The sequence below is a fragment of the Neopsephotus bourkii genome, unplaced genomic scaffold (assembly GCF_033783945.1).
Source record: "Neopsephotus bourkii isolate Nb327-2 ecotype Australia unplaced genomic scaffold, CSIRO-AGI_Nbou_v1 NB_1634, whole genome shotgun sequence".
NCBI lineage: Eukaryota > Metazoa > Chordata > Aves > Psittaciformes > Psittacidae > Neopsephotus > Neopsephotus bourkii.
The window spans coordinates 3,652,817-3,670,885 of record NW_026902109.1 but is presented as its reverse complement, the minus strand read 5'-3'; the positions used below and the strand labels follow the sequence as shown (position 1 = coordinate 3,670,885).

At 45.8% G+C, this 18,069-nt stretch overlaps 1 protein-coding gene across 13 annotated transcripts in view; it reads right to left on the bottom strand.

Annotated features, from left to right (window-relative positions):
• Window positions 1–18,069, bottom strand: part of CDH23 (cadherin related 23) — a 208,161-nt gene that overhangs the window by 137,961 nt on the left and 52,131 nt on the right. The gene's annotated exons all lie outside the window — the stretch shown is intronic.

The window sequence follows — 18,069 nt, the reverse complement described above, 5'->3', positions numbered from 1 at the left end:
ATAAATGGTAAACAGCTATTAAATCTAAGAAAGGCCACTGAAGCAAAACACTGATATCAAAGGAAAATTCATCTGGATGAGGATAACCCAGAAACAAATGTATAGGTTGCAGCCTGAAGTGCACATACGGCTATACATAAAAAGAAGAGGGGGGACTTTTGATATTCTGATGTAGTTCATGATCGCTACACATTCACTCAACACTTGGTTCAAGTCTTCACCAAGGAAATCGAAACAAAGCACCTTATCAAACTCATAAGGAGGAGGATTTGGGAGAATGAATGGTGCCCAATAATCATTAGTTGTAGCCAACCCCCAAGAGGTGAAAGCAGAAATGCCAACTTGGCACTGGTGCAGTATTTAACCCAATTGCAGACCTGTGCCTGTGCACTGTCGGTGCCCACCTGCTCTGCCAGCAAAATCCCATTAAAATGCAACAAGCAAAATAATGTTTCAAGAACAGATCTACTTCAAAACAGCTGCACCCGCCAAACATTACGTGGCCTAAGACTCAAATGCTGCTCTTCTTCCCATCAGTCAGGCTCAGTGAAGAATTTGCTGTGTGGGTTTTGTTTTGTTTATTACTTCTAATGACTTTCTCATTATCATTTCACTGTGAAACATAAACGATGGTTATGAGAGGAATCATATTATTTGGATGGCTTTATTAAATTAGAGAGCAAATCTGTGCATATTTCTGGCTCAGGATAAATGTTTGAACTTTGAGAGGCCAAAATTCATTTTCAGAGAAAGCCATTTTCAGAAGCTCTGGAATGAGTGGTTAAATTTGCCCTCAGCTGCAAGTGAGATGTATGGGGGTATTGCTCAATTTAATCCCTCCTAGCAATTTAACCAAATAACCAAACCAAAACCCGCTTCTAGTTGCATTTATAAGAAAACTTGAGACTGGTGGAACATAACGGAGAAATAAAGGGCCGGGGGGTAAGCACAGGGCCGGGGGGTAAGCAATCATCCTGTCTCCATGCCCCTATTCTCCTAGTCCTTACTGGAGGACTTTGTTCGGCTCACACATTTTCTGTGAGTTAAAACACTGCCTTCATACCTTCAAGACAAGATCTGAAAAAGTGCTTATTGCTACAGATCCTGCTATGGCTGATAACACCAGCACAGCTCCCTCAGAAACAGCAACAGCAGCCAGCAGACATGCAAACAACCAGCTGTGCCAGTATAGGTTGCCTGAAAGAATTAGAGATGTGCCCCTTAAAATATAAGGAGATGTCTGGTGCATTATCTGCACTAGGGTTCCTGCAGGACCACCGGCAGGACTTAGCTCATGGAGACAGTGGAAGAAAAGCGAGTGTGAAATACACACAGGATAAGAAAGCTGTTGCTAAATGGGTGGAAGTGGTTGCTATTTCCTCCTCTTTTCTATCCATCCCTCCCTCCCGGTCCACAGGAGGAGACCAGAAACCGAATATATTTTCCAGAAATCAAATCAAAGGGCCCTCCAGCCTTTTAAAACCAGTATCTGACACTGGAATAAACCTGTTAAAAGAAATAAATTCCCCCAAGCACACCCAAAGGGAAAAAACAATAGAAAATCTACCCTGATAAGAGACCTGTTAAATGAAAGCACTTCTGGCATGCCAACCCAGAATATATGGCCCACAACAGGCAAGGTTTGTGAGAGAAATCCCTGCTGGAAAAAGACAGCAAGAAGTGGGTGGGGGAAACGTTTGGGGTCCTTCATTCATCGTTACAGCAGGGACTGTGATATCACCCACAAGGAACAGGCTCTGAAGCAATCAGCCATGACTGTGGATCAAAGACAGCCCAAGAAGCTACCCAGGATGAGAAGAGAGAGGGGGCAGGAGTACACCAAGCTGGGATCTATTCTGCTACAATAATTCAGAAATCAGAAGCAAAGTGACATTGGAGTGAAAAAAATAATTAAAAAAAACCACAGAGAAAGGGTCAGTTTTTCAAACTGGCATAAGGCAAAAAGAGGAGAAGAAGGAAGATGTCTACAGAAAATGAAGCAGGCAAACCCAGAACAGCTATCAGTTCCTCTGACCAATCTTTCTTTAAGGAGCTGCAGGAACACAAATACTCTTGGTTTTTCAAAGGTGCGGCTTCCTTAGGAAAGACTCTGGTTCATTCGGGAGCACACAAAAGGAAATGCAGGACCACCATCTTCTCTCCAGGTCATCCCAAGTGCCCTGGGCAGGAGCCCAGCCAGTCATGCCAGAGATTTGCACACAGCGACCATGAAGGAAGGAGGCTGACACATAGCCGGGTGAGATTTTCCTGCCAGCTTGAGTTTAAGTTCATGTTAAATCAGCATTCATTTAAGTGTTAGATGTGCTAAGGGGATGCAAACTGTTTCTACTTCATCTGGTTTGATTCCTTCTCACCTGGCTGCAGTCACTTTTCTGCAGGACTGTGAGTCAGTCCCAAGGATTTTGGAGGGAGCTGTCATCTTCTGTTGTGTTATTTTATCTGGGTTATTTTAAATCTTGGTCCTCTGCTGGAACAAGCAGCTCAGCTGAAACAGACCTTATTGCAGGTTGTGAAATACATGGCCGCAGAAGCATCTTGAATAAGCCTGTGAATATCAAACCTGTGGCTATTGTTTCACTTAAGATCAGCCTACTGTCCTACATGGACCAGAAGAAACTAAAGACTTCTCTCCCAGGAGCTGCTCTCTTGCCAGGACAGCTGGGCAGGATCCAGATCCCCTGCTACTGACCCCTCTTTCACTTAGCAAACATGTCACACAAATAAGTGCAGAGCAGCTGGATCTGCGATGAACTAAAGTAGCACAACACCCACAAAAGGACAAGTTAATTAAAGCCTCCTTCTATCAGACCTTCTGGGAGCTGGAGGCCATAACCACTAACATTTAGTTAGTGTCACCACTAATATTTCCCCTCCAAGGCCTCCCACTAGATTGCTGAAAAACCCCAAATGCTCAAGACCACAGTGCTGCTTCTCTGCAAGTGAGGTCCTTTGGTACTTGCAGGCGGACTGTTTTCAATAAATGCCATACAGCTCCTCTCCTACCTCCTCTATTTGCTCACCCCACGCCAGGGTTGGTGCTTGCTAGCACAACCCAGCAGCTTTCTGGATTTCTGACACCTGCCAGCCCCACCGAAGATATGATTGCACCCAGGACTCCAGGAGCAGCAGTGTGGCACATACATAAAGGGTTGGAGGCTCGTGGCAAGAAACTTCTTCCTAACAAAGATCCCTTACTAATTACTTAGCAATGAGACCCACTCAGCTGGAGCACAGAGTAATGTTGTTAGTTTATCCCCTCCTTCAAGGCAAGGAACTTTTCTGGGTAGCTGATCGGCTGGAGATGAACATCTTCTGTAAAGCATCTCTGCTCATCATTTGTAGGACATTGCTACAAACAACTGGCCAAAGGAATGCCAGGAAGTCTACAAACGACACCATTGTCACCCAGGTGTAATAATAAAAGTGTGCAGAGAGGAGGGAGATAAAGGTGTGAATCCTCCTGCAGAAAGACCTAAACCAGAGGAGACCTCCCTGCATTAAGGCTGAAATGCCCCATCACACATCCCAGCATCCCCTATCCTCCCATGGTATTTAATCTGCAAGTGGAAGAAGAGTGCTTGCATCAAAACACTGGTTGTGACAATTACCTGCCTTCCCCATAAACGCTTTAAGACAAATCTTAAGCTGAGACAGGGATAGGAAAAAACAACCCCATCAACTCTGACAACTGCTTTTTATTCTGTACATGTCCAGTTGTATCATATTTTTAAACCCACAGGCAGGCAGATGTTTCATCCACTCAAACATTAAGCCATGGACACAGCCAGGAGCATGCACATCAAGGTACGGTGCCTGAAACCAGCTTCCCAGTGCCTGTCCAGAGCCTGCACAGAATAAAAGGTTCAGTTGTAGTGAATGGCAATAAGCAATACTATGTTTTGCACGCCACCATTTTGCTATGGCACACCTAGAAATAGGGTTGCAACATGAAACATGTTGATGAAGAACCAATGTGACACACTTTTAGCTAACTCCTATGCCCAGAAACAACATCCTACTTCTTACAACAAAAGGACAGTAATCCTATAAACACATTTGCTCTCTGAAAAACATCTCTTGACACCAAATCAATGGAAATAATCTACACCCTTTTCCCCCCAAAAGGAGCTGGTAAAGGCACTTGCTTCAAGCACAAGGAGGGATCCATGTCCCATTCCACCTCTCACCCAGTGCTCATTATCCTCCTTTTTCCCCAGAATCAAGAGCACCCTAGAGGATCCAAACACCCCACCAAATGGATGGGGAGATAGAAGAAAAGGAGAAGAGCAGCTTTTGGTAACTGCATTTTTTCAAACTCATAGAAGGTAAGAAAGAGAAAAGCCCAACCTTGGGAGGCAAAGCCTTTAAGTGAAATGTATCATGAAAAAGAAAACTTCTGCCACTGCTTAAAAAGGTTTTTGACAGGTCTTCATTTGTAACCCACAAACAAATGCAGTTTCTCATGCTCCATGGACTCCAATATCACTTCATAACAGACATGAACACAACTCTCCATTGAAAAGCTAAAGAAGCAGTCACATTAAAATAGCTCTCTTCACTGCTTTTGGGCACACCAGAAATCTTTCATTTCACAAGCTGAACCTAAGTGCCTAGGAGCACAACCTGAATAGATAGAACTGGATGCTCAGAATCATTTCAATAGCTTTGGGTGGACTAGTTGTGGTTAAGTCAAGCCTGACAAACAAGGCATTATTATACTAGACAGAAAGAAATAGTGCTTTACCCTATTTAAGCTACAGTCAGGTTTCAGAAACCCATTTTGTGTCTTAGTTGATGAGAGACACTGATGATAATCCAACAGCAGAGATCTGCACAGCCATCTAGAGACCCCCGCTGCCTGGAAGAAGGGGTACAGATATCAAAGAGTCATCCACCACACACCAGGATTAGGGAGAGAGGAAAGAAATAAGGACCCATTCTAGACCTAGGACATCAGACAGTGTGTGATGCAGCAGTTAGGACAATCTCCTTCACGCCTTACTCTGCAAGCAGGCTGTTATTCACGGAAACAAACCAAGCAGTCAAGGCAAGAAACTTTTGCAAGCAGCTTCTCAACATATTTGGCCATAGCAACTGCTTCAAAAGCAACATCTGATACAAACGGGCATGATGCCAGAGTGACATCACCACAACATGATGCTAAAATGCAGCCTCTTGTCAAAAACAGTAAGTGGGAGATGACCAACAGTCATAGGAATGCACAAGTCAGGCCTCCAGAACAAGCTTTCCAGAACAGAAAGATGAATGGAAAAGAAGAGAAGGCCATCTTCTAGATGATGGAGATGCTGAAAGACCCATGTCACAACAACAGCCCAGAAGGTACCCACAATACATCCACTGCACAGCCTTTTCTCTCAATTTGAAACCTCAAAACCAGCTACAAAAGCACTCACTGAGAAGCAGTCCCTGGCTACCTGCTCCACAGCTCACAGCGTTTGTCCTTGCTCATCCATTTAGAAGTTTAGACAGCATGACCTATGTGCCCAGAGAGTCCCTTTTTTAAGAGATTCACAAACATAACCACACCTGGAAATCCATATTTCATCTGCGTGATGTGAGCAGAGTATTTTTTACCTCTTAATTTTGTGCTAATTTTGGTTTCTCACTTCCTTTCTGCAGAGTTTCCAAAATTTCATGCTAGCTACTAACTCATCCCTCCTCCCGAAAGTGGGATGAGCAGCTACACAGCCCAGGTTTGTCACCAGCCAGAGGAATCCTCTAGAAAGAAAACCTGCAGGAGAGAGATAAGAAGCATCTCCTCCAGTCATCGGAATTCAGGGAAAAGTCCAAAACAAATATTAATGAGAGGCACTTAACTGTGCCTGTTTGGCAATCAATAACACATGACAAGGTACACAACAGGGCCGTGTACTTAGTATCATCGCTGTGCTAGAGATCCAAGCTTGAGGGGTCTTCTGCTAATCCCCTCCTTGAGGTCATGTCGGCACCTATCCAAGCCCCCATCCGCTCCTACATGCTCCCTCCATTAGAGAGGCAGGGGACCAGAGTGGTGACTAACATCTCGCAGTTATGCTTAATGATTACATTCATCCCAACCAGCCTTATTCCTTTTTATAATGTTAATCTAGTTCCAATTAAAAATATCACCTTTTTGGCCATGCTAGTGAATGCTGCAGAGCATTTCTCCATTTATGGGTGGCATTTGCACAACAGGTGTCAAGGGAAGGGAGCGTGGGGCTGCCTGATGGGGCTCGGCTCTGATTACCTATATAGAGAAGAGATGCAGTGAGAGACATGACCACAGATGGATGCGGGAGATGCTGTCCAAGCTGCAGGGACTCATTCAGAGAGCGCACTGATGCCTGCAAGCATGGAGATTGCAGCTCAGGAACCCATTTACCTTTCTGTGCTTGTTTCACACAAAACCTTCATCTGTCACTAGTCTGGTTTCTCCTCCACATCACCCCTATAGTGGCCATCTCCTACCCCTGTCTGCAAGGACTACCAACAGGAGGGTGGCTGAGAGGACCCAGCTGAGGGGGTGCTCCCCCCACATCCCAGTCTTCCAGCAGGATTCCCAGGCTGGCATTTGAGGGTGCTTCAGCAGGTCCTGCAGCACAGGCTGCAGGAAGAGAATGGCTTTCAGCTCAATTACCCTTCACATTCCAATTCCATAATGTTCTGATGAGGCTTTTTAACCAACCTCCATTCTCTTACCCCCCCAAAAAGCATGCCTGCCACAGCTCGGCCTCAAGTGCTAATATGCAGGAGGGATGTGACTTGCAGCACTTGAAGCCAGTGTAATGCTTGGCTCCTCTCCCTTCCAGTCATCTTTCCTAAAGGTCTCCTCTAAGCTGCCTTCTCCTCACCATGCACCCTCCTACCAGGGATTGGACTCCTTCGTACTTTTTTTCCAACTTCCACTTACCTCTTGAGCTCCCAAGCCCAAAACACCAGAGGCCTAGAGATCAGTCTTGTTCGAGATTCATGTTAGGTGCAAGCAGAAAGCACCATCACTGCTGCTTGGGCCACTAAACATCCCCATGCACCCCACAGAGAAAGGGGCGGCTACTTTTGTTCTTCTCAGAGGTCCTTACATTAAGAACATAAAAAGGATTTACTGCTTCATACTACTAAAAGTAAAAAGTAAGTCTAATGTCTTCCAGAGAAGAGCTGACCTTCTCCTGACATCATCTGAGCAGATCAAAGATGATGTGGGAACACACAGTGAGACACCAGTTAAGATGATGACGATGAGTGACTCATGATGAAGCATAGGCTCTGGAGATGCAACCTTGCTCAAAAAGTACCATTTGCCCTGCAGACAGGGCTAGGTCTTGTGTTCAAGGCCCTCAGAAGTGAAGTGATCAAGATAAAGACTTGTAGAGAAGGCCCCCTGTGATGTGTGGTGGGATACCAGGCTGGCCCACCCGCAGGAGGAGGATGCAGACTTCCAGCTTTCTCGCAGTACATCCACTGAAGCTCATGCAGCCCTCAGACCTGAGCAGGAGTTTGCACATAATGCAGATGTGCTCAGAGGCAATGTTGCAGCTATGTCCCCCAGGGCAGAGACATCCCCACTTGCATGACATCCATTTCCCTGTTGAACTGGGGTCAGCTGCAGTGCCGCAGTCCTCGAGTGCTCATACCAGAAGAAACAGCCTCTTTGCAAAATTTCCTTCCCCAAATGCACAAGTTATATATAGGAAAACAAAATATCCACCTGTCCTGCTATTTCACCAGCCAGATGAAAACCCCTGTGATGCTTCACAGGCCATCAGCTAACCACTGCAGTGGAACAGCTTTATGCATTAACCCTCTCAGCCTATATCAAAGGCAAAGCATGGGCAGCACATCTCAGAGAGGGCAGCTTTTTCTCCTGGGATGCTGAGAAATCTGCACACGCACATCTGGTTGAGTGTTCCCAGCACCTTTAATAGAGTGATTTTCCAAGTGCTGGCTCAGTAGCTCCTGACCCATGTAGGTTTGGGGTCCTCCAAATCACACACACAGCAGAAATCTTGCCCTATTCAGGTTGCTCATTAAGGTCCGGTTATGGTATGGAACAGAAGTAGGCCCTTCTTTCTCTAAAGCTCAGAGAGCTGCACTCTCAACTTACCTCTAAATAAAGATTTACTAACTAGAGAAAGATATTTACATCTTCCACTCCTGATAACAAACTGAGAAGTGCTAAAAAACATGCCTTGGATGAACGTACCAGTTACAAACTATTTTTTTCTGCCTTAAATACCAGTAAGAAGGTAGAGCTGGTGGCCACCCTAGTGCAAACTGCCGGACCCCAGGTCATCTAAGCAGGAGATGCCTCCAAACACATATGAGCAACCAAGACTCATCACATGCAGGCTGAGCAGGAGGTGGCCAACTTAATTAATATCTCCTCTTCTCACTTCCCTCCTTCCCATTACCCTTTCAAGTCTGATTTACAATTGCGGGCCGGGCCAAGCCTAGCTGGAAGTGACATATCAACATAATGAAAATCAAGGCAGGTTTGAAAAACAGCTGTCAGCATGACCAATGCTTGAGCTTGGAGGAGACAGGCTGTGGCTGAATACACTGCACTGGCACCCCAGTGAGACCTCCTGGACCACTCTGCATGAGCTCAGTCCCTGGAAATAGAGGGGCAAACAACCACCATCCTACACCGGGTGACAGTCACTAGCTGCCTCCTTCCAGCCATGCACCTCTTCACACTTCACTGAGTTATTTGGAAATGTACTGCATTAGGACACAGAGCTGGCTCACACAGATTTGTCGAGACCCTTTGCATGCACGTGCGAGCACGTGTGCACAAACCCACCTTGTGAGCTGCTCACACCGGAAAAGAGAGCAGGGCCTGACATTTGGAGAGCAAGGCAGAGCAGCAGAAACACAGCAGGAGTCAGAAAAGGGCAGTGGGGAGGAAAGAAAATTGCACAAGTGCATTTGCAAAGCTCATTTCCCGCACATTTGCTCAGTTCTGCTGCTCAGAAGGGAGGGGGCCTGATGGCAGCATTGTAGCGGTGGAGGTGATCTCCATAGATGCCCAATGGCTCAGTATATGCTGCTCCTGGGTCAAGCCTTCCCACACAGTATCAGCTGTCTAAACACACACCCAGCCAGGTTTGGTTTGCATCCTCGTTTAGGAAGGGGGAAAAAAACATAAAGAAGGAAAACGCTTTTCAAATCTCCTGTAAAGCAAAACCTGAAACTTAAAAACTTTGTTGTTTTCTTTTTTCTTGAAACAAAGGTGCCTGGAACCTGTATTCAATTTTCTTGCGCTTTTCATTATTCACACTGACAAAAATAAATCAACCACATTTTAAGTTTCAACAGCAATTAATGGTTGAAATTAAGTAATGGCTGCCTAATGCTGATTGAAATGTCCTCCTAGATCAAATTTCTTCCATTTGTAATGAAAATAGTTTGAAACCAATACAAACAATTCAGTTCACCCATAAATATTTAAAAATTTGCAGGAGAGACTGATTTAGTCTATTATTTTATCACAAAGTATGACCAGCAGCAGAGAGCTTATTATACATGACTGTCACTGACACATTACAAACTAATAAAACACAAAATGCAATTCTGAAGAAGAAATTGGAATGAATCTATTGCAAGAGTGCTTTTTATTGTTCTTTTGCAACACTATTTCTGCTCAGCTTTGCAGTCAAAATGGCAACATTTTTCCTAAGTATTTCCATCTTAATTAAAAATGGCATTTTTATTGAAAAAAATGGTTTGACAAGCCTCTTCTGACAGCTCTAGCTTCCCCTTTCCTAGATGCACTGAGAGAGGATGCTAGTATGTGCCCACCTCACAGGTCTGCTGCTGAGCTCAATTCTTTCAGTAAAGAGCCTGTATCCTAAGATGGCAGCGGCTGGGGCACCGTCCCCCAGCATGGTGCATTTCAGTATGACCTTAATCATACCTTAATTTAGGTGCCATGATTAAAAAAAGAGCCCAAGCCAACAAACTGCATGATTACATGGGTAAAAAAAAGACTAACTTCCAGTGAAGGCTCTTTTGCTGCCTTGCACCAAGCAGTTGCTATCCACACACTGACTTCGCAGCCTGCACACGTTAATAAACACTTCTGCAGCCAGGCATGCTCCTGCTGCTGACTTAAAAGATGATGTACGGAGAGGGAGGTAAACAAAACAGGGATTCAAAGGGAGGGGATGAGGCTTTTGCTGGTTGGCACAAGATAATAAGTTACATCCCAGGCTTCTGGGAGACTATTGTAACCAGAGGAAAGAAAGATAAAACAAAACTAATTGCTAGCAGGTCACATTCATTAGCTCCTCTGCCCGTTCCTGGCAGCAGAGAGCCCTTCCTCCTGCCAGGACAAGGAAGAGACCTTGAAGCCATCTGCTGCTCAGATGTGTAAATGTAATTATACCAACAGGGCTGCGCTCAAACAGCCGGTGCTGGTGCTTCCAGTCAGTCCCCTGGAAAAAAGCTGCCTTCCAGCCCAAACCTAAATTGCTACTGTGGCAAGAGATGCTGCGGGACCACATACCACTGCTTCTGCTACAGAAGAAGCATATCCACTCAGAGCCACCCTGTCACTTGCTGCCAGCAGGGTCAAGGGGATCCCAAGGAGCCATCACTTGATGCTGGCCATCCTGAACTCAGACATCATCCCGGCCTCAAGGATGGGTCTGCACCTGATACCTACAGTAAATTCAGAGCTTTGCAGAAATTGGCAGGGGACAGGCAGACATGGGGCCTCAGCACCCAAATGAAATAACTCCTACAAAGCACCCAAGAGCATGCCTGTGTCCTGGGGCTGCTCAGAAGCTCAGCAAGTGAGGCGTTTTCTCTTGTCCCCATTTCTTTCAAGAGAAATGATTACTGATTTGTCTAAGGTACCTTTCTTTCCTCTCTTTGTCTGTGTGCTCTTTGCTTAGATAATGTTTCTGTATACTTTCTCTTTGTCTGCCCCAAGAATATTTCTTTGGCTCCAAGAGTCTTATTTTCCCAGCACGATGGCTCCTCAAGAGAGGCACCACATTGCTTGATGCCCCATACTAGCTCTCCTTTCAGCTCTAAATCTGCTGTTTTCTCCCCTTTCTGCTTTCCCCTGTCCCCCATGTCTACCCCGCATTACGGTGGTCAGAACAGCACGACTATTTCTAGTTTTCAGGCTGTCCCCCCTCCTTCCTGCAGTATTCTTCCAGAAAGAGCCAAAGTTTTGCCTGGTGGAAATGACTGTTATCTCCAGGACACTTTACACATTACTTCCACACCATTTGGAGTTTTCCGCCCCAGTAGTTTCTGTTGCATCTCTCATTTCACTCCTCAGGCACGTGCTTTAAAGGACCAGGGTCTCCTATTCACCTGTGAAGCCATACAAGGGATAGGACTGCCAGAGGTGGAGACTTTCTTTCTCCCTAGGACATCAGGGCATCACTCAAGATCCTCTGATGCTCTCCACCTGGTGTCACTGTATACACATCAGCAATAATAGCAAAAACTTGCACACAGATGACCTTAAGAAGGAAGGATGCTTCCAGGTCTGAGCACTTACGTCCTCACACATCTTCCTCCATGCAAGGAAAGGAAAGACCTCCACAAGCCTTCCAGCTCTCTTCAAACCCCCATACCCAACCCACACAACTCAAATCCTCCATGTCTTATCATACAGATGCAGCATGACTCATTAATAAGCACCTCACCCACTGAAAAGCTAAAGTCATGGGGACATCTCTGATTTCACCTGTACAAACCCTTTAGCCCAAATGCTGTGTTTTAGTCAGTGCACTGTAGCCTGTTTCATTTAAGTACCTTTCTTTAGTGCTGGCAGAAAAGAGCAGGGGGAAGATGGCAGCTGTCGCCTGATGTGTTTCCGAGCTCTTGCCCAAAGAAACTGCCAGAACATCCAAAAGCCAGAACAAATGCCCAAGACAGCACCCATACTTCCCAGCACTTAAACAGCCTGTTTATGTTTTGCTTGCATGTGGAAAGCGGGGACCTTTATGAATATTTACAAACTCGCCCCAGAGCTAAACGTACCCAGCGTGCCAGCACACATGGCATCCCACCCGTTAAACTCAGCCTGATGACTTGTGTATTATTCACATCCCTCAGTCCCTATCCACTTGCTACCTTCTCAGCTCCTTTTTGCTCTTCCATGCCAGGGCTAGCCAGGAGACAGGCACAGCCTCTTGATTACTGATGAAAAAGGGTGCCCAATGGCACTGCTGGAAAAAGCTTGACTTGGCAATTTTCTCTATGTAAAGATATGTTTTAACATTCAATCTTCCTGAGCAATATAGAAATAGTCCCATCTTGTCAGATCATGCAGGCTGGGGTTGAGAGAGGAGGGGAGAAGACATGATTTCTTTGAGGGATATTATATTCTACCTAGTGATTAGAGAGCAGATGAAACCCTCTGAAAAGGATTATCACATCCAGCTAAGAGATGGCTTTTTAATAGGTGGACATAATGCCTGCACTTAAAACTATTGAAGGGAAGGCACAACAGCTCTCTGCTTCCATGAGTTTGCTGGACAAAGTTGGGGAGTAATTAAAGGTTGCTAAAAATAATAATTAAAAAAATATGGAAAGGCAAAGTCTCAAAACAATCTCATGATGACCAGCTCTCTGAAGCCAGAGAGACAGTATGGAGATCTAACCTGTTATTTTGCCAGCCAACTATTCCATCAGGGCTGATGAAGGCTGGCTATGAAACCCAGCAACAATACACACCTTTAAAAATGAGGATGCTTAGGAAGTCTGCTAAACGCTTTGTGTGATAAAGATTATCGCCACATGCCTGTGCAATAGAGACCCTCCAGCTCCAGCAAGCACCAGTTGAAGCCTCACCTCACACTTCTCCAGCAGGCACGGGAGGTGAGATCACCCTCAGTCGCCAGCACCAGCCATGCTGATGGAATGCCAGGGTGGAGAAGAGACAGAGCTGCTTACCTACCCAGGAGAGAGAACTGGATTGCTTCTGGTCAATAATGTTTAATGAACACAGCTTGAATAATTCACTGATTTGTTGCCTTTCTAGGAAGTATTTTCTTGAAAAAGCAGCCAAACCACCATAAATAAATAAAGTTGCATCTGAAGTACTGCAGAGCAGTTCAATATGCTTGCAAATTCTGTTTGCACAAAAGTGGCGGAAGGAGGGGAAGGCTGGATAAGTTATTCATTGTAAATTATTTGTTCAGTTCTAAAATCCACACAGAAGCATAAGCTCAGGGAGAGAAGAAAAGCAGTGAGTGGGGAGAAAGAGAGAAGGGGTGGGGGGGGTGGGGGGGTGATGGTAGGCAAGGAAGGAATAAAGAAAAGAAATGAGAAAGGAGAGCAGCCAGCAATGATTATAGGCCGTTTTGCAATGTGGCAGGAACATCTTTCTTATCAGCTCTGTTATCATCATCTTCAATATAAAGGTTCTTTATTTAAAGGAAGGGGGGAAAAAAACCCTAAAGGTGCCTGGAAGCATGCAATGGAATGGCTAATGCAGCTGAAGCAGGAACTCACTCTCATTGCAGCTGCTTCATATGCGTAGCATCAGGCCTCAGAGCCATCGCAATAGAATTATATGAGCCCCCAAAGACTCCCGGGCAGGATGGCATGGAAACTGATGTAATTACAGACATTATTACCATTAAAACAAAATAATAATTTTAATTACAGCTAGGGCTTTTAGGGTTTTCTCTGATACTCCCTGCCCCTGGTCACCATCTAGCATGGTCTAGTTCCAGGCTGTTTAATGGAACAGGGCAGGGACAGTTCCCTCCTTTCTCTCTCTCTCCCTGCCAAACACTTTTCTGCACAATTAAAAAAAGTCATAAAATTCACCGTTTCAACTACACCACCATATTAAGGATGGAAACTCTGACCAACAGCTTGCGAAGGCTCAATCCCAGAGGCTGCTCCCTGAGCAGAAGAGACTGCTGTCAATTGTAAGTGCCTGGCTGCCCCCCAATTAAAATAAATTGGTAAATCAGGATTGAGTTCAGGAGATACAACACCTGCAAGCTGGATGCAACACCTGCAAGGTGCCTAGCCAATGTTGTGAGCTGCACAGAAACTTTTTGTTTTTAAACTCCTTTCCCACAGCTCTGCCTCTTACTAGCATTTGCTTGAACTCAAGATGAGGTGAGCGAGTTCCAAAGGCAGATGGTTGTGGTTACAGATGCAGTGGGTGCCTTTCAAAAACAGAACCCCGTTATAATTACTATCTCCTGTCAAGTTACAGATAGCTCTGTGTGGTACAACTGTCATCTCGGGAATGTTCAGGGCGCTAAACAGCAGCCTATGTCCCAGAGCCTGCCGAGGACAGCTTTTATGCTAGAAGATGTACTCCAATAATACATATGACTTTATAAATCATTGTGTTAAATGTAACAGAAGGAATGAGGTGAGGGAGGCAACAAAGAAGATAAAACCTCACTGGAAACCTCCTGAGGGAGCATTCAGTGAAGAAACCAACAATTAAGTGATCTTTCTGCCAGCATGTGAAAAGTGGTGATGCTCCAGGCCCAGGAGAAGGCAACGGACAGTTCGAACTTGATCAGCAAGCTCAGCATATTGGGGAGTCATGGGGGAAAACAGCTTTTCATAAGGAGGTACTAGACTTGGCTACCACACCACATAACAGCCTCAGTGTTTGAGGAACCTTCTCTGCAGGACCCAAGATGTGCTCCTGTAACCAGCGTAGCACCTGGAAGTAGCAGATGCAAAAGAGAGGCTTGCAGAGCCATGCCTTTTACCCATAAGCTTAAAGGTTGTTCACTTCAAAGGCGAAACAGAGGGCTGTGTGCCCCAGAAGATCCCGTGCCTGGAAGCTAGGACTGGAAAGCCTAGCAGGCTCCTAGGGAAACAGTTCACCTTCGTCCCAACACCACACTAGATGCCACAAAACCAGAGAGGTGCTTGGCTCCACTTCATTTGCTAGCTTCACATAAAAGCTCTGAACCATGACAATCCAACAAGACCGAGTTTCCTACAGATCCAGTGAAATGGAAAAATAGATTAGATAAAGCAGATCAGACTTGTCAGAAACTGAGGCATCGCCACAACAGCCTGCCATGGGCTCAGCAATATGTCTCCCGACTTGAAAGCCAAACCCTAAGACTCCCAGAAACATGGTAGCCTGGGGCTGGGCAAGGATGAAGAGGGTAAAAAAAAGAGCGTGTGCAAGAGGTGAAGTGCAAGGGATGCATCCAAGAAGAGAACAAACCCTGAAGGTCAGAGTAGCAAGCACATGAGCAGCTAAGTAATGTACTACAGCAGCACCACAGGGCAGGAACACGAGCACACACGTCCTAGCAAACTGGAAAACCATAAAAGTCTATTATAGCAAATCAAATAGCAGTCAGCATGACAGCCATTAGCCTGAAATGAATACACGAGAACTTAATGAGCTCTGTCAAGGCCAGCTTGGTGAATTAGGTCGCCAATTCTAGCAGGATTCCCCTTTTCTTTACAGACTTGAAAACATCTGCACTGCCTCGTTGCCTTCTGACAAGCAAATCATGGGGTGCCCTTGCCCAGACGGGACGGACAATTACGCTGGAGCAATATCCCTCTCTGGACACATGGGCCCTTGGTCAGCTATTCCAGGCAGGTCAGGTGCTGGGGATGTGATTAAGACATGACAAGCACAAAGGAACAGTGGCATCAGCCCAACACACGAACGATCACCAGTCTGGGTATTTGGAACTGCTGTGATGCAGAGGAGTCCACAGTTAAACTGGGCATCCTCTCCCCCTGCTAGACAGGACTTGCAGTCTCCATGCCCAAATAAACTCCCATTCTCATACCAAGCAGACTGCGTAAAATGCCAGGACGGGTATTTAGAGGCAGTATTGTTTTTAAAGGTCAGTTTACTTCATGTTTCATTTATTTATGCACACTCTTCTTTTGACTTTCCCAGTGCCACACAATAGCAGTGAGGTTTAAATAGCCTTTCTGTTGCTGGTCCATTAGCTAGGACAACTGCAAATCGATACATCCATTTATCTCAAAATTAAAAAGAGAGAAACTCTCATTAGCTGCCAATTCTGCACAGAGCCAGCCTATGAAAAGCCACACTAGCACTTCTGTTAGACCCTTCCCTATCCCCAAGCTCCAGCCCGTTTATTCATTAGCCATAGGCTCTTTGGCTTGGGCTGGTTAGTCTTCGAGGCAGATTTTGCTACCCACTCTAGGTGCTCACCCTGGCCTGAGCTATCTGGACGCTGATCCAGGGACACTGTCATCATCTACCCATGAACGGTTCCTCAGCCTCAGCTGCACCCCAGGTGTCCCCTGGCTCCAAAAGCCTCAGCTTCTGAAGGCACATCTCCATGCTGTGTCACCTCCAGCTTTGAGTATTTGTGAAGAAGCAACAGGAAAAACATGTGGCCCTAAAAGCTCTCAAAGCAAGGGGGCACCTCTTCCTCCAGGGCCATGCCAGCACATAAATTAAGTTCATTGCTTACATCTACCACGGGCACTTGGAGCGTCCTCTTTAGATAGTGGCACCCCATGCCCTGCTCTCACAGTGCCTGATAAGGAAAGGCTCTCTCCCCAGCAGAGGAACCTGCTGAGGATACCAGCTGAGCAATCCATTCGTGGCTCATTACCCTTTGATCAGTGCCCTTGGTTAAAGATCACAGATAGAAACTGGAAGCTGGCACATGGCATCTTATAATTAAGATAAGGCCAGCCTCCAGAAAAGCACAGCTCTAAAGGCCAATTGGCAAAGCAGAAGCACTGGGGGAAGCACCGTGCTTGCTAAACGCCACTTGCCATCTCTTCATGTGGAGAAGGAAGCCCTCTGTACCAGGTGCAGTAAATGGCAAAACCATAGCCAAATCTGGGGGCAGAGAAGAGAAGACCATTCTCCTTCAGTCCCACTGACATTCCTTTTGCTTTGCAGACCTCTGCAGACAGACCATCACAGGAAGAAGCAGTAGCAAGGCAAGACAGCCACCCCATCAGCTTCCAGAATTCCAAGCAGAAAGACAAAAGCAAGGAGCAGCTCGTGGATGTTTTGGCAAGTCATTTCTGCACTGCTCATGCTTTAAAGAGAAGAAATGACTCTGACCCAGTGTCATTCTCAAAGGGAGGTTTCAGATGACTTGGTGCAAAGATGAGACTAAAACTCCGGCTCATACATCACAAGCAACTTAATGAAGAAACCTCATCCTCACAGCAGAGGGAAAGGAAAAGATCAAAGCCCAGCACGGCAGGGCACCAGCAGCCAGCATATTAAATAAACCATTGTAACACAATCATTTGTACCTCTCAATTACCGTAGACTGCTTGATTTCACACACACAGAAGAACACTTGACCTCATGCACACAAGAGGCATGCTCTGGGGAAAACAGGCTCTGTCCTGGTACCAGCGTGCAAGAGGGAGAGGTTCCCTCCACTGGATGACATGAAGTCCCCTACTAATTCCCTATTTCAAATATAATACCCTGACCTTGTTGTCCTAGCACTAGCAAGCACCTTTTGCTCGACATCTTTAAAGCCTAAATTCACATCAGATCTGTAAGTTCCTGGTGTATTTCCGCCAAGCTGAGCTGTAGGCACAGGAGCTCTCCCTGACGGTATGACTAATATCACCTTCCTTGCAAGGACCAGCATGGAGAGAGAGCGGCAGAAGCCTGGGGAAACTGTTCTTGGAAATATTCAACACTTGGCTGGATAAAGCTGTGAGCAACCTGATCTGACATGAAAATTCTCTCTGCTCTAATAGGAGCCTGGGCCACTAGAGCAGGGAAAGGTGGTCCTTTCCTACCTATTCCTAGGACCTGATGGGACAATGATGGTCTTACATTAAAGGAAACTACCACCAAAGACAAAAGCTTTTGGGCAGAACTCTGCAGAAATCAGCTGTTTGGAAAAATATTTACCCCTGCCTCAGGTCGCCTCTGTGACAAGAGCTGCACAGAGATTCTCCCCGGCTCAGAAGGAAAAAAAACAGAATCCCATTTACAGCTATTTTCAAAGTTCACATTTGTCACAGGAAAGACATCATCAAAGCTGCAAAGACCCTGAGTCCCAAAGGTCGTCTTCCACCTGCCTTCCCAACACCCAAAATATGGGTCACTTT